Source organism: Podarcis cretensis, assembly GCF_951804945.1.
Source record: "Podarcis cretensis genome assembly, chromosome: 8".
Taxonomy (NCBI): domain Eukaryota; kingdom Metazoa; phylum Chordata; class Lepidosauria; order Squamata; family Lacertidae; genus Podarcis; species Podarcis cretensis.
In genome coordinates, this window is record NC_137177.1 from 42,368,800 (window position 1) to 42,384,474 (window position 15,675).

General features: G+C 42.3%; 1 protein-coding gene across 1 annotated transcript in view; it reads right to left on the minus strand.

The window, feature by feature from the left end:
- Positions 1-15,675, minus strand: part of SMPD3 (sphingomyelin phosphodiesterase 3) — a 129,572-nt gene that overhangs the window by 86,888 nt on the left and 27,009 nt on the right. Inside the window, exon 2 of the mRNA XM_079988285.1 lies at positions 4,415-4,509. The gene's annotated coding sequence lies outside the window, so the exon portion shown is untranslated. The remainder of the gene's footprint in view (positions 1-4,414; positions 4,510-15,675) is intronic.

The window sequence follows — 15,675 nt, forward strand, 5'->3', positions numbered from 1 at the left end:
CCATCAAAAATCTGTCCTGAGCAATCTTCATCACATACAGTTGTGACTGTGGTTTCAGAGGCTTCTGGGGGTTGTGCTAATGTAAAGTAGCCCTCATCCCACATTGTTGCTGACTGTAGAAGTATAATCTAATAAGAAGCAATAGACCACCTTCTCATCTACTACCCAGTAGGGCCATAAGGATCAACAGATGGAACCTAGTTAGTTTTGCAACAGCCTGGCGATTACTGGGTTGTGGTAACACAAAGGTGGGCTTTTTCACTGACAGCATCAGTGTTGTGGGGTGCTCAACATGCTGAAATATGAGAGGCTCCATCAGTATTGGCATTCCGCTTGTTCTTGAAGACACACCTCTTTAGACAAGCATTCCCCTGATCCACTTGAACCTCCTCTGTAAATTGTTTTAATTGTGGTTTTAACTATTATGCTGTTTTGATTGGCTTGTTTATTGTACATTTTAATTATGAGTGTTTCATTTTAATGTTTTGATTATTATTTTTATTGTGCATTTTAAATGTGTGCGGCTATATTTTTTCTAATTCATTTTATACTTGGAAACCGCTTAGAAGCCATTTCAGCCAATAAGCAGAATTAAAATTATATTATATTATATTATATTATATTATATTATATTATATTATAATAATGGGACTTTTGATGGTTCAAGGTATTTCACATATGTTATCTCATAGTCATAGTCCTGTGAGGTAGGTCATCCCCACCGCAGGTTCCCATATTCTCCACTCCCTGCTGTATTCAAGCCAAAATATGTGTTACTGTAATTTAAAAAATCCATGTTCTTCTCCTGTCTTCTCCTCCTCCATTCCTTTTCCTTTCTCTGTGTCAGTTTAGATTTAAAACACCTTGGGACCACGTAAGGGAGGAAGGGCTGTTGTCTTCATGGCCTGCATGGAAACTCCCCAGAGGCACCTTCTATTTATGCTTGCACCTTGGGTCTGATCCTCCAGGGCACTTCTTTTGTTGCCTGCTGGATCAGAACAAAGGCCTATCTAGCCCAGTACCTTATTTCACACTGTGGCCAAGCAGATGCCAATCGGAAGCCCGCAATCAGGGCATGGTCCCAATTTCCCCCTTTCCCACGCATATTCTCCAGCAATTGGTATTCAAAGGCATACTACTGTTCTTAAGCAGTGTGACTTCTTTCCCCTACAATTCTGAGACGAGGCTGGGAGACAGATTACATCTACCTTAAGAACACAAGAACATTAACAACACAAGAAGAAGAGGCTGCTAGATCGGTTCAATGGCCTATCTAGTCCAGCATCCCGTTCTCACACTGACAAACCAGATGTTTGTGGGAAACCTGCAAGCAGGATTCGACCACAAGAGCGCTCTCTCCTCCAGTGGTTTCCAGCAACAGGTACGGTATTTGGAACTATGGCTGCCTCTAACTGTGGAGTCAGAGCATAGGCATTTTGGCTAACAGGCATCAATGGACCTCTCCTCCATGAATAGACCTTACTTACTTTATTTATTTATAGTTGCTTGCTGCATTTTTATTTCTTTTTTTGGCCTCAAAGTGACATACAATTTGAAGGGGAAAGCATGCAATGCCATATTAAAACACATTCGAAGATTGAAAACTTTATTAAATAAAAGCGTTACCTGGCTGCATGTAAATGAATACCTTCCTTAGTCACCCTCCTCTAATTGCTAAGCAGTTTGAATGACAAGTATGTGCAAATGAGATCAATGTAATTAAGGTGTGAGCAATGAAGGCAAATCAATATTTGAAGGGCAGACTTGGAGGATAAGGTGGCTGAGGCTGCCCTAATAGCATGTTCTGGAGGCAGAAGGCAAGTACCTTTTGACAACCTAGGTGCACGTAGGGTGGGTTAATGACTGATTTGAGGACTGGGGGGTGGGTGGGTGTTGATGGGTGTTCATTTTAATCATTTGTTCAAGGAGGGTGAGGGTGGAAACCTTTTCAGCCCAAGGACAGCATCACCTTGTGAGCAAACCTATGTTCAAAGGCACTATGTTCAAAGGCATAAGCACTCAAGGATGGTACAAAGCAGCGGCCAGTAAAGAGTGTGTTTGCTAGAGAGGCAGTGTGGTCTGGGGAGAGTTCTAAGGGCCAGATATTGAGGCCTGGAGGGCCACATTCAACCCCCCACCTGGAGGTTCCCTATTCCTGCCTTGGAACCATAGGGTGGTATTCAACAGAGTTTATGCGGGACAGACCCATGGAAATTAATGGATATGACTAGGTAAACTCCATTAATTTCAATGGGTGTGCTTTGAATAAAGCTTCATTTTTGTCTGCTTTATTGCTGTTGTCAATTTTTTTTTTAAAAAAAAACCCTGTTGAGCTATTGTTTTAAATTATATTGTTAGCTACATTGGACTTGTTGAGGAACGGTAAATGTTAAAATAAACAATTTATCTGGGGAGAAATTTGGATGAGGAGTATTTTGGAAGCTCTTCCACCTACCATATCTCCTCTTTCAGAGAGTGGTGGGAGGGAGGAGACCTAATGCTGTGCAGTGACAAAATGGGATTTAATAAAAGGTTGCACAGGAAATAAAGGAAATAAGATTATACTAATTCAAACACTGCATAAAGAATGGACCTGCTGCCTTAATTCAGGCAATTTGAATTATTAATGATTCTTTTTTCTTTCTTTCCTCCCCGAATACTCTGTGAATGTTCCCTTGGTAAGACTTCCTCAATGGCTGGATCAGGAAATTGGGGAAATCAGTTTTCTAAAAGGTCAAATGCTAACAGCGAGCAAGATTTGTTCTTTCACACATGGCCTGGTTTCCTTCACTGGCAGAGGCTGGAAATCATAACCTTGCACGTTCTGTACGGAGAGCAAAGGAAAGAATAAGCGCCCAATGTCCGTGAGCTACCTTTCTCTGTGCAGAATACAATCCTGTAAAATGCAAGGCACTTTCCCCTGAGGGTCAGATTGGCTAATGAAAACCACATATCTTAAAATACAATTCACAAGCAATAAGAGATGAAATACTACAACCGAAAGCTTTAAAAAAAATGCATTCAAAAGCCCAAGAAAACGCAGGAGCCAAGCATCATTCCCTGCCTGAGTAAGATCTACAAACTTGGGGCAACACAGGGAGGCCACTGAAAATGGCATCCCCGCAATGGTTTCTCTCCATGTCATTGTGACATCATCATAGTGCACCTTCATCTAAAGCCTTGCTCTCTGGTGTTGCCTGAAGGGCCTTCCCTTGCTGGAAGACTTCAAAGAGAAAGGAGGCAGGCATCTGTTGGGTGTTTCCCATATCTCAGAGATGAGGTCCTTTTCAGCTCAAGGGCCACATTCCCTTTGGGAAAACTTCCCAGAGCCACATGCCAGTGGTGGGTGGGGCTAGAGGCAAAAGTGGGTGGAGCAACACATGTACATTTTACCTACGGCACACACAAGCACACCCCTCTCTAGTCACCATCTTGACTTGCAAGAGGCATTACCAGAGTTCAAGCCAAGGAAAAAACTTGGGATGTGAAGCAGGGCCAGTGAGGGGTGTGGCCTGGGAAGAGTTCTGAGGGCCAGATAGAGAAGCCTAGAGGGCCACAAACAACCTGGGGCCTGAGATTCCCCATCCCTGCTGTAGGGGTTGGACTAGGTAAAAGTCCCTTAGAATTTTTTTTCTGTAATTCCAAAACCAGAGCCAATGTTGCAAATTTGAGGCAGGAACACTGGTACCATGTTTTCGTGATGTGAGTCACCTTCACATATTAACTGTATAAAGAGAGTCCATGTAATTAAAAAGAAATATGTTCTCCTGAGTCACTGAGATTTCATGGCCTACTGACCTCCTCCTATATCACAAACAGGGCCAATCTCCATGCAAGGGCATAAAATGGACCCAATTTAGACATAAAAAATGGCAACATTCAGAATCCAGAGGGATAAAATTTCAGTCACCCAGGATATTCTGCAGTTGGCCTCACAGTCATCAAATTCCGACAAAAAATATTTCAAAGGGAGTGTCTACGGTAAAAACTGTTGAATTAGAATTTATCAGCAAGTTTGATTTGATTGCTTAGAGCTCAGTCGAAACCAAGGTTTCCTTTCCCACTACAGATGTGAAATTATTGATTGGATTATGTTGTTCCCAACACTGCAAATTGTCACTGTGCTTATCTTGGTTTCCTTTGATTTTCCATAGAAACGCCACAGCTTTTGTGCTGGACCACTTCAGCATGGGGTTGGGAGTGGAACTGCACAACCTGAATGCTCCCCTGGAATATAATAGCCACCTGGACAGACAAAATTAGTATCCCAGGTATGTAAGTTCTAAGGTGAACTTAACTCCCTAAACAGTAGTCATAATAATGATGAGCCTGAAGCCCCATGTCATTTCTTCTAGGCTGTTGTAGATCATTTCTAAGGGTACATTTTGAAATTCTATAGAAACAAGTGACTCACCTGAAAAAGACCTGCTACTGTCTTGGGCTCCCTGTTTCAAGATTCATTCAGCCTTTCCTTCTGTAGCATAAGCTTGTTAAAGTCGGGTTCCTTTCCTGAAATAAAATGAATATAATTCAATGTTACTTGTGAAGATTTGGGAATGAGCAAGACGTCTCTCTCCCTCTCTGAGTTACGATCATGTTGGATTATGTCCCAGCGTGAAATGTAAAATCATTATGTGCTTCTTTGTGAGACCTTTTGTTATCCATGGCTGTATTTATTTCTCTGCCTGAAAAAAATATGTCTGTGTAACTTGCACAGTTTCCATTTTATTTTGAACACTGTCTCAGCCACATTTCAGTTATTTCTGGAAAACATTGCTAAAATTGTGCATTGCTGTTATTGTTGTTTGGTTTTTTCAATGCTGATTTAATATGCAAGTCTGATTCATATGGGCAAATCTGACATGCATGGAATCAAGGGACGCACAAGGAGCGAGGAAGAGAGAGAGGAAAAGGAAGGAAGGAAGGAAGGAAGGAAGGAAGGAAGGAAGGAAGATTACACAAGGAATTTATAAGAAAAATTTGCCTACAGTGGACAAAAATTAAATAGCCAAGTTCAAAATAAATGCCTTTGACCTATCAAAATCAGAGCATAAGGTTTCTACGATTTATATTATGAGTGTTAAATGATACAAGGATGAAATAATATGTTCCAACTCAAAAAGATAATGCAGAGCTAGAAAAGGACACCCATGTGTCTTATGGCTGGTCAGCGTACCTGTGCATAGGCTACACCAGAATTGGATGGAACACTCCGCTAGGGATGAGGGATAAATTGGAGTCAGTTCACATTTAAAGACAAAGCTACCCAGTCTGCATTTAAACCTATCTAATTCACACTTTCCAAAACAATGGGAACCAAAACACAGCCAGCCTTTCCAACTCACACTTCTCCAAATTCTGTGTACAGAAATACATTATATTAGGCTAAAGTGCACATAAAATATCATGGAAAAAGACATGATATTAGGCAAATTTGCTTTGCAAAATATGTATATTAGAGCAGATTACATTTAAAATGTGCATAGAAGGAGAAATTTGCACTTAAATGCTGATGTGTTTTCATGAGAACTTGAAAAAAATGCAAACTGATCTAGAAATCTGGAAAGTAAGAAACTGGGAGAAGTCCGTTCACCCTTCCTGATGATACCATTGCAGGCCAGGACTCCCCCTGCCTTTCGCAATCCAATGAGGGAGGCCCCAATGCCTATGCCAAATGTCTTACATCTGTGGTCAATAAAAGTTGTGGCCTGATTTGACCCAAACACTAGTGTCGTGTCTCATTATTCATGGAATTTTGGCAGACCGTAGGGTGGGGAGACGCCTGGGCATGCAGACCACAACTGGCAGGTTCACCCACCCTTGCTCTCCACACTCTCATGCAAATCCTGCCCTCATGATCACCTACTCCATGCTCCCTTTTGTAAACCAGAGATGCCAAGGATTGCACTGGGGACTTTCTTTAGGTAAAGCATATGCTCTGCCACCTAGCCATGTCATCACCATATGGGGAGTGAAATCAGCAAGAGAAAATTTAGCAACACACATAGGGGAACAATGGGGGGGGGGTTGTAGTTAAAAAAAATGAGTTTGTTTATTTTACATTGGCACAACAAAGAACAAGACTCAATGAACCCATAGTCTCTGCTGGGGGGAGTCTAATAGTAGGGAATGTAGATGAAATAGTAAAATAACTTGGGAAATGATGATGAAGAAGAAGATTAATATTGAAATATATTTAAATGACTGATGATGTGGCTTTTTAATAAAATATTAAACTTGCATTTTTTAGAATTCATAGGCTATTCAATATAACTGTACATTATTGCAGTGTTGTATAACATTCTACTAAACATCTCTGCATATTATTAGGAACAATAAATATATTTTATATAATATAAATATATATTTAAAATCATTTAAAAATGGCAAATAGGGGAAATGCATTCTTAAGTGATTCTGATGGCATATTCACCGATACATAAACTCATACATAGTTCCCTAGCCTCAACCACAGGGGAATCTTTCCTGCCCACTTTCTCCCAGTGAAAATACACCAGTGCTCCATCCTCGGTTTAATCGATGGGTGTGGAGTTACATCGGTTCCCTTTTCTAATTCTGATATGGCTACAGGCTTTAAGAGAGCAGAACCCTCAGGAGCGACTCCGTCGGCTGGCTAAGTGTTAAAGTTTCCCTCCATGGACCAGGTAGAATCAAATCCAAGAGTTATGAGGCAGTAAGGACTGTAAACAGATATTTCCCCTGTTGGTTCAGCAGCAAGAATTGCTATTGATTTTTGTTTTGTTTTGTTTTAGACGAAGAAACTATGTTGATGTGTGAAAATACTCCCCCCTCCCTCTGCTGAATAATTTCTGTCAAGCTGCTGGAAGTTCACTGCACAATTGCCAATGTTGGTGTCTTTCAGAGGAAGTCAGCACCAGAAGTTTTTGTGAAAAGCTACATTTGCACATTTACAGATTGTGATGAGGATGGAAATTGGCTGCAGTCAGCAAGGGGGAATCAAGCTACAGTACATATAGCAGAAGTCACTCACAGCCCCTCCAAGTGTTTCTGCCTAGACTCTTTCAAGTATCTGAGAAAAAGGCTGCCAAAGCATTTCACCCCAAGTACAGATACACAAACATAGCAGGACTGAAATCAGGACTTGAATGTAGGAAGCTGCCTTATACTATTGTCCCATCTAGCCCAGTACTGTTTACACTGACTGGCAGGGCTCCCCCAGGTTTTTGACAAGGGATCTCTCCCAGCCCTACCTGGAGATGCCAGGGATCGAACTTGGGATCTCCTGCTTACAAAGCTAGATGCTCTCCCATGGAGTTACTGTACTTGATTTGCACACTCCTATAGTAGCAATAACCAGAGAGGAATGTAGGAGATGCTAGGCAAAGAGACATGATTCTGCCTGAGATTGTCCAGGTTCCTCAGCTGGACATTTGCCAGGCAACAAGAAACAGGGGTGGGCGGAGATTTTGTGGGTTTTTCTTGATGAAATCGTTCCATGCCTCACAGGACATTTCAAAGCAAGGGCACGCATTCATACACAAGCAGTGAAAAGCTGGAGAATGTAATCTAGTTCTCAAGAGAAAATGCCCTGGATTTCCCAAAGCCTTCTTTGTGAAAGCAAACTACACACCTTTGATTTTTCATTGGGTTAATACTGGGGATTGCAAAAGAAACAGCACCCTTGCTTTGAAAAAAATGGCATTAAGGGTGCTTCCAGAAGACTGTAGGTCTCATGGACTTTTTGTCATCAGAACATATACTGAGTCAGAGCATTGGTCAATCTGGATAATATTGTCAACAATGAGGGGCAGTGGTTCTCTAGGGCTTCTCAGCCCAACCTGGAGATGGCAGGGATTGAACCTGCAATCTTTTGCTTGCAAATCATATGCTCTTCCACTCAGCTACAACCCTTCCCCAGCTCTGTCCCGCCATCTTTCAAGTTGGTTCACTAAGGATTTTAGTGATCCTGTGGTTAAGCTTTCCACATTCAGTGATAAGACTATAGACTCTAATGGAGTGGCTGAGTGAGGGAAGGATTCACACGCAGTCCAGACCCCAAATACGCCTTCCCCGAGGTAGTTCATCCTATGACCTGAAGAGATCACATTGACATCATCTTCTGGTTCTCAAGCTCCACCCCAGAAACCATGACCAAGCCACAACAACAACAACAACAACAACAATTATACCCCGCCCATCTGGCTGGGTTTCCCCAGCCACTCTGGGCGGCTCCCAACAGAATATTAAAAACACAACAAAACATCACACATTAAAAACTTCCCTAAACAGGGTTGCCTTCAGATGTCTTCTAAAAGTCAGATAGTTGTTTATTTCCTTGACATCTGATGGGAGGGCATTCCACAGGGTGGGTGCCACCATCGAGAAGGCCCTCTGCCTAGTTCCTTGCAACCTCACTTCTCTCAGTGAGGGAACTGCCAGAAGGCCCTCAGAGCTGGACCTCAGTGTCCAGGCCGAACGATGGGGGTGGAGATGCTCCCCTCCTCAATACAATTCCCCTCCTCAATACAATCAGAGCCACTGCTGTAAAAACAAACAAAACAACCCCCTCTTTAAATACAAGAGGGTTCTGCTTGTGGGGGCAGAGATGCAGCCTATTCAAATTCAGGCTGTTGCTGAAGCAACATCTTAGATTATCGTGCTGATATCTCAGCACACAGCCTCAATGAATTCCACACTGCTGTTGAAGCAACATCCAAGGCTATCCTGCTCATGTGTTAGCAACCATCCTGATCTCCCATGGAGCGGCCCAAGGTGCTGTTCATGCTGTTCACATACATGTGCCTGCCTCTGCTAGGAACAAACCTCTTTCTTGGCTCCTGATTCAACCTCCTGCTTGGGTTTCCATACAAACTGCCCATGCTCACAGGCTGGGCCAAGATAAAGATATTCTGGGGAGTGTCAGAGACCAGTTTTATTCTCCACGTGATAAGATGAAGGCATTCTTTGTACAACTGGATCAAAACAAAAACATTTCCCCTTCCTGCCCCAAAGGTGTAGGAAGGATTCCTGTAAGCTGCTGCTCACAATATTTTTGAGGAGCTAGCTGGATGCGTGACCCATCCTTGCCCAGTTCCAATTTATTTCGGAGAGTTTGGTCTGGTCATCTATCTAGAACAGGGTGTAGGGATTAAGATGGGGACAATACTTAAATTCAGAGAGCATGATCAAGATACTAGTTCTTCTAAGCAGAGCCCCATTGAAAACCACACTTTCGGTGCTTCACTTTGGCTCGATCACACCCAGGTAGCTTAATACATTTAAATCAAAGTTATTCACATTATTAAATGAAATATAATTTTGATTATTTTTAATTGTTTCCCAAAGCACCAAACCAGGATCCAAAACAAATCCTGCGGTCAGTGCACATCCCTACTGCGGGGCATATCAGCTCAAAGAGTCCATCCTTTCCTGTGTTTTGCTCACTGTTTCCTCTGTGGAGCAGAGTTTGCACAGTTAAAGTTACCTATACTTGATAGAAGAACATTGTCCTAACAGGACACCGCAAGAGAGACCACTCTTTGTACATTTCCACTGCATTCAAAATATATATTTAAAAAATCCTAAAAGACACATTTGAGAAGCAGAACGCTGTAGCTGGACAGCCAAATATTTGCATTTTAAAGTTTTTCTCCCTACCCCTAAATTTAGCAACCGGAATGTGCAAGCAGATAAATAAAACAGTGCTCTCCTCAGTAAAATGAAGGAGGCAGCAGTCTCGAGAAATGGGAGGACACGCCAATGGGAGATGTTTAGCAAAAAGTCTCTGCCAATATCAAGACACAAGCAAAGTGGCTCTAGTTGGTAGCACCTCCTTTATAAGAAGAGTCCAAAATGCAGCTGGTGTTCCATTTAAAACTCGTATAACCCTTATTCTAAAATAGATGCACCGATTGCCAGTTTGTTTCTAGGCCCAATTCAAGGCGCTCCCATTAGCATTTAAACCCCAAACAACTTAGGCTCCAAAGAGCTGAAAAACTGCCTCCTTCCCTACAGAACCCCTCGGGTGCAAGGACTGCCAGAGGGGGCCTCTTAGTAGTTCTGAGCAGTTCCATTGTCCATTGTCAGACTAGAGGTCCATCTAGCTCAGTATTGTCTACATTGACTGGCAGCTGCTCTCCATGGTTTCAGGCAGGGGTCTTTTTCAGCCTCGTCTGGAGATCTTGGGGATTGGATCTGGGAGCTTTTGCTCACAAGGTATGGACTCTATCACTGAGCTAAAAGAAACACATATGCCCTTCTCAGCATCTGCCCTGACAACACAGTTCAACCTGTGATGGGTGGAAACCACTCAGATAAATTTGGAATTTGCTTGGTGATTAAGAGCCAAAAGTTCACATCTTTTCTGAGAGCTATCTCCAGCTGTGTAGTGTTGTGAGACTCATTTTGCTCTCCTTGTTGTTGCTGAAACACCTCAATTTTCCAATGAAAATATACAGGGATATGGGAGGAGGAGGAGAGAGAGAGAGAGAGTTGCCTAAGTTCTGGACAGTAATTGCAGGTGAAACAGACCCCTGATCTGTCCCAGATGCATCTCTTTCTCTTTCTCTTTCTCTTTCTCTTTCTCTTTCTCTTTCTCTTTCTCTTTCTCTTCAGGGAACTGTGCACTCCCTGAACTACTGATACAGGACACAGATCAGGAAAGACTTCTGAGCCTTGGGAGTTAGAGAGCTGAGCACATTTCCCTGGAGCATGAAGATATATAAACTTTAGAAGGCTTTTTCACAGCTGTGTATGAGCAACGACTGTACTTCATGTCCAGGTCTTGGACAATAAATAAATGAAATCTTAAGGGACACCTGAAAAGTCATTGCTGGCATATTTTGCAGAAACATGTTTTTGAAAAGTTCAAGCCAGAGAAGTACTTTGTGGGGAATAAATGCTTGATTCATAATACACTGGAACATAAGAGTTGGACAAATCTGTACTCTGGACCAAATAATTACAAACATTAGTGGTGAACACCCACCCAGAGGGATGGGTGAATCTGCCCAAGTTGGTTTTGCAGCCCACATAGAGGGCACCAGATTGGCTGCCCATGCACTAGGTGCTGTTTAGGCAAGTCACCATCTTTAGGATAGTTGTGAGGATCATATAGGAGGGGAAGAGCATCCTGAGCTCCTGAGGGGGGAAGGGTGGTTTATATATAAATACATTATTAAATATTGGAAGCATCTTAAGTATGGTGTAAGACCCTTATGCTACTAGTGTAGGGCAGGCTTGCTTTTGCAAATTGCATTATAGATGCAGCAAATAGGCTGACAGAAGGTGGTTCTTTCTATTTTTGATGGCCACTAGGGATGTTGGAGAATTCCATTAGAAATGAAAATGGGAGTGGAAAATGCTGCAATTTGCATGTTTGTTGGAGGTTAGGAATGGAAATCATGGTAACGAATGCAAAATAGTATTTGCTATCGTTTCTTTAGTCTGCAAATGCTCCTTAAATAGGTGGGGTTTTTTGGCATTGTTTTTAATGTTTTTCTTCCATGGAGATGCCATGAAATCAATTATATTATTGATTACATAATTAATTTAGTGAGTTTCAGTCATAGTGGATCGCAAGATGAACGACACGGGTTTTAGTGAAAGCTGAATTATGGCAGAGCAGAGGCAGCACTGAATGTGACAAGCCCAGAACAGGACCGAAATGGCCATCTACCAGCAGCTGCAGATTGTTTACATTAGCAGGGGGTGGACTAGATGGCCCCTGAAATCCCTTCTGACACTTTGATTATAGTCTACTAACCAATGGCTTTCTGCAGTGCTTTAAGATTCACAAGCTCCTCATCTCCGCAAGTCTCATTGAACCTTTTCTTTGAAGGAAACATGCATGGCATCAAGCTGTTTACAATCAATCAAGGTGGGGCTTTTAGGATAGGAGGAGGGGCCTGAATCTACCTCTATACTTTTCATATTTTCTGCAACAACTTAAACAGGTGTATGCTCCCTTCAGCTGTATTCTCAGAACTTTTAAGGCCTGATTTTCTTCTTGGTACTCTTACATGCAGGGCAGAAATACGGCTGCAAAGAAACCCTTCTTGGCATAATTATGGTGCACAGCCCTGGTGCTTGAGTCATATGCCCACTGAATGAAAAAAAAAATTACCAGCATGCAAAATTGCTATGAAACTTTACCAGTCTACCAATGAAGCCGTCCTTCCCTGTACCTCAATAATAATTTTAACATAACAATCCAAGTCACTTAAAACCTGCTTCCAAGCTGAGCGCATATTGTGGGTTTTTCCTGGGTAAGCAGAATTTCCTATGACTGCAATTCAATAAGTTATATCCCAGAAACAGTCATCAAATTCATGTCGCTATTCATTCTTGAACAGGGCAGGAGCCTTAAAATCTATCATCAAGAGAACAGGGAAGTAGAATGGCTTGTTCTTCTCAAAAAGCAAAATAATGGGGCCCAAGAATAATGCATAAAAAGTGCAATTGCAGCCTAAATGAACACATTCAGCGCAAGCTGAAAGGGAACCTCTTAGGAAATAACAATAGACCTGCTTGGCTGGTAAAATACATCATTAAGCTGCACAAAACTAAGGTCGCTTCTTTGTCTTCTGTAAAGACATAGGCATTTTGGAAGGAAAGGTTTCTCTTGATGCATAGTTTGCTGGATGCATATAGTACTGGAATTGGAGCAGAGAGACCCAAGTTCTAACCATGAACTCACTACAGTATGAGTGCATCTTATGTGCAGGTCTAGTTCCAAGGGGGCATATAGAAATATACAGAATATACATATATACAGAATATACGTATGCAGAAAAATGTGCATACTCAAACTGCCCCCTTGTAACCACCACCACGTAAACACCCCTTGCCTTCTGGAGCCGGCACACTAACAGGGCCTTGTCCGGCAAGCAAGGCAGACAGCTTAAAAGCTCTTTCTGTGCTGGGAATACCTGGTACAATAAGACACCTGGTGCCAGCAGTTCCCATGGGAACTCACACAGTCTGAGATCTCGCAAGAGCATCCCTGAACTCACATGCCGAGTAGGTCTTTTCTCCTAAGAAAGGCAAAGAGCTTAAAAGCCCTTTCCACGCCGGGAAAACATGAAGCAAAATGAGCTTTTAACCTCTCTTATAAGCTTGCATAAGGGACGCGGGTGGCGCTGTGGGTTAAACCACAGAGCCTAGGACTTGCCGATCAGAAGGTCAGCGGTTCGAATCCCCATGATGGGGTGAGCTTCCGTTGCTCAGTCCCTGCTCCTGCCAACCTAGCAGTTCAAAAGCTAGGGAACAAGATGCCCCTTGCTTGCCTAGATAGAAGATGGAGAGGTTGTGCCCAGAAACAACTGGTGTTTCTGTGGCATTTACAGCCTACTGTATAATGGCAAGAGCCACATAAATTCATAGAGCTGGCAGGGATCCTGAGGTTCACCTTAGTACAGGAATATGCAGCTGTCCCTTATGGGAACTGAACCTTCAACCTTGCCATTATCAGCCCCACACTCTAATCAACTGAGCTATCCAGCTGACTGTGCTGCTCTACCTAGTTTTGGGCAGGCCACACCCATTCCTGCCCCTGGGCCCCCAGAAAGCTGCTCTAAGGAGAATTTAGTCTTTGGACTGAAACAGGTCTCCCGTGCCAGCCTTAAACTGTTGGGCAGGTTCTGTCATGTTACGCACTGTGTACAATGCTCAAATCTTCGGGTGCTCAAATTTATTTCTTCGTCAATTAAGCACCCAGTCTATTCATTAATTGCTCAACATTGCACCCTCTGTTCTAATATCAAAAGCACTGCTTGGAAGAGGGCATCCGAGCCGCACAAGCTCCATCGCGTGGGTTTCGTCAGCAACACGCACTGCTGCTTTGCTGTAGGATGCTAATTGGAGAATGTTCCTTTTTCATCCCTTGCGTTGACTAGGAGACGTTTCTGGGTGGTAGAATCTGGGAGAGCTTCCCAAACTACTGAATGAAAAAGGATGGCTTTGCTATGTTCCCAACAGTGTTCTCTATTCAAATTAAATTAAAGGAAGAAATTAAGTTTTCTTCTACCGTATTGCTTGGCTAGGTTCCTAATTATTAGAAAAGAGACAGAGAGGAAACAGACCTCGCACTGCCTATACCTTAGCTGAGCTGCTCACAGCTGGAAAATTATAACATATCTCAATGAATTTGGTTTAAAAATAGTACAGTCAGAAGGGAAGGGAAGAATCCATATTGTTATTCTTAAAACTGTGTTCAACATCCTCGTATTATTTAACTTTGCATTATTCACGGGGACAACACAAAGTTCACTCTTGCTTCTGAAGAAAGGTCAGGCACCTAAGAATAGCTAGGAACATCCAGGAGCTCAAAGAACTTCCTACCTGTTGGGTGAATTCTGCTTTGTCCAGGGAGGTCCGCTGCAGAGACACGAAAAGTATAATGAAGGAGGGGGAGCAGCGAACCCCAACTCAGCAAGTTCATTAGGCTGTGAAATCTGTCCATTTCAGTTTCACTTAGAGTGCATTCAAATGTAGGGAATATTGTGATAATTGCCCTGACTGTCAAGTGCTTCTGTCCTGTTTTCCAATGCCCCTTTCATACTGGGGTAGCTAGTGCTTTTTTTCGGGGGGGGGGTATGCAGGGGTACACATACCCCTAAACATTTTGTAAATCTTTGTACTTTTGTCCACTTACTGTATTTTTTGCACCCGATTTGAACTAAAAAATTGTGATTTTATTGAGTCAAAATGAAAGTAGCCCTAAATATTTTTGAGGGGGGAAAGCACAGGGGTACCTGTTGTGTTATGTAGCTTTTTGACCAATATACTGGCATGCCACACAACATTTTATTCACACCAGTGGGTGTGCTGTGACAGAACAACAAACATCATCGGACCAGGTTGCTACTCCCCCACACTTTCCACACATGGGTGCTTCTGTTCCCCCATGAAAACTGCAGGAAGTACCGTAAGTATATGCCCCAGTATACTGTCCCCAATTTCAATTTTCTGGGTTAATGGGATTGCAAACAGGTTTTTTTCTGTTAGCAATTAACACAAAAACTAAACTAATCTAGAAACCATGCATTCGGTAAAACACTGCACCAATAATCAAGAAATCACACATTTGGTAAACATTGCACAACAAGAATCTAGAAATTGTACTTAGCACCACAGCTAGGCAGCCTTTTGGCAGGGTTGTATCAATGCACACACTGGTAACACAGAGGAGGAATGACGGATGAACTGAAAGCTGCAGCAAGCAGTATGTGGTCCAATGCTGGGATTAATATGAGAAATTCCAGTTAAACTGGATGCTCAGGAGAATCAGAACTCAGAGCAGAACAAACTGATGCATCTGGGGAAATTGGTATATCTCTAAGCTGTGTTTTTTTTAATGACCAATATATTAAGGGGCACCAATGAGCTGCACCCAGAGCTGCACATCTCAAGTCCCCAAAGGATGTTCAGGTGCAACAAATTGGCCAGTTTCCCATGTGCTCATTCCGAAGTCTGTTCTGTTTTGCATCTGTATTAATCTTTTAGGGAGGTTTTTTGTTTTTTACAATATAGGTGTTTAGAAACTTTATGAAATAAATAATTAAATATATATATATATGGTTGAAAATTTGTACTTAAATGTGAATTTAAATACATACGTTTGAAAATACTTTGCCACAAAACTCTTCTTGAAACATATTTTTCCTCAAATAACCCACTTCCAAAAGTATTTCA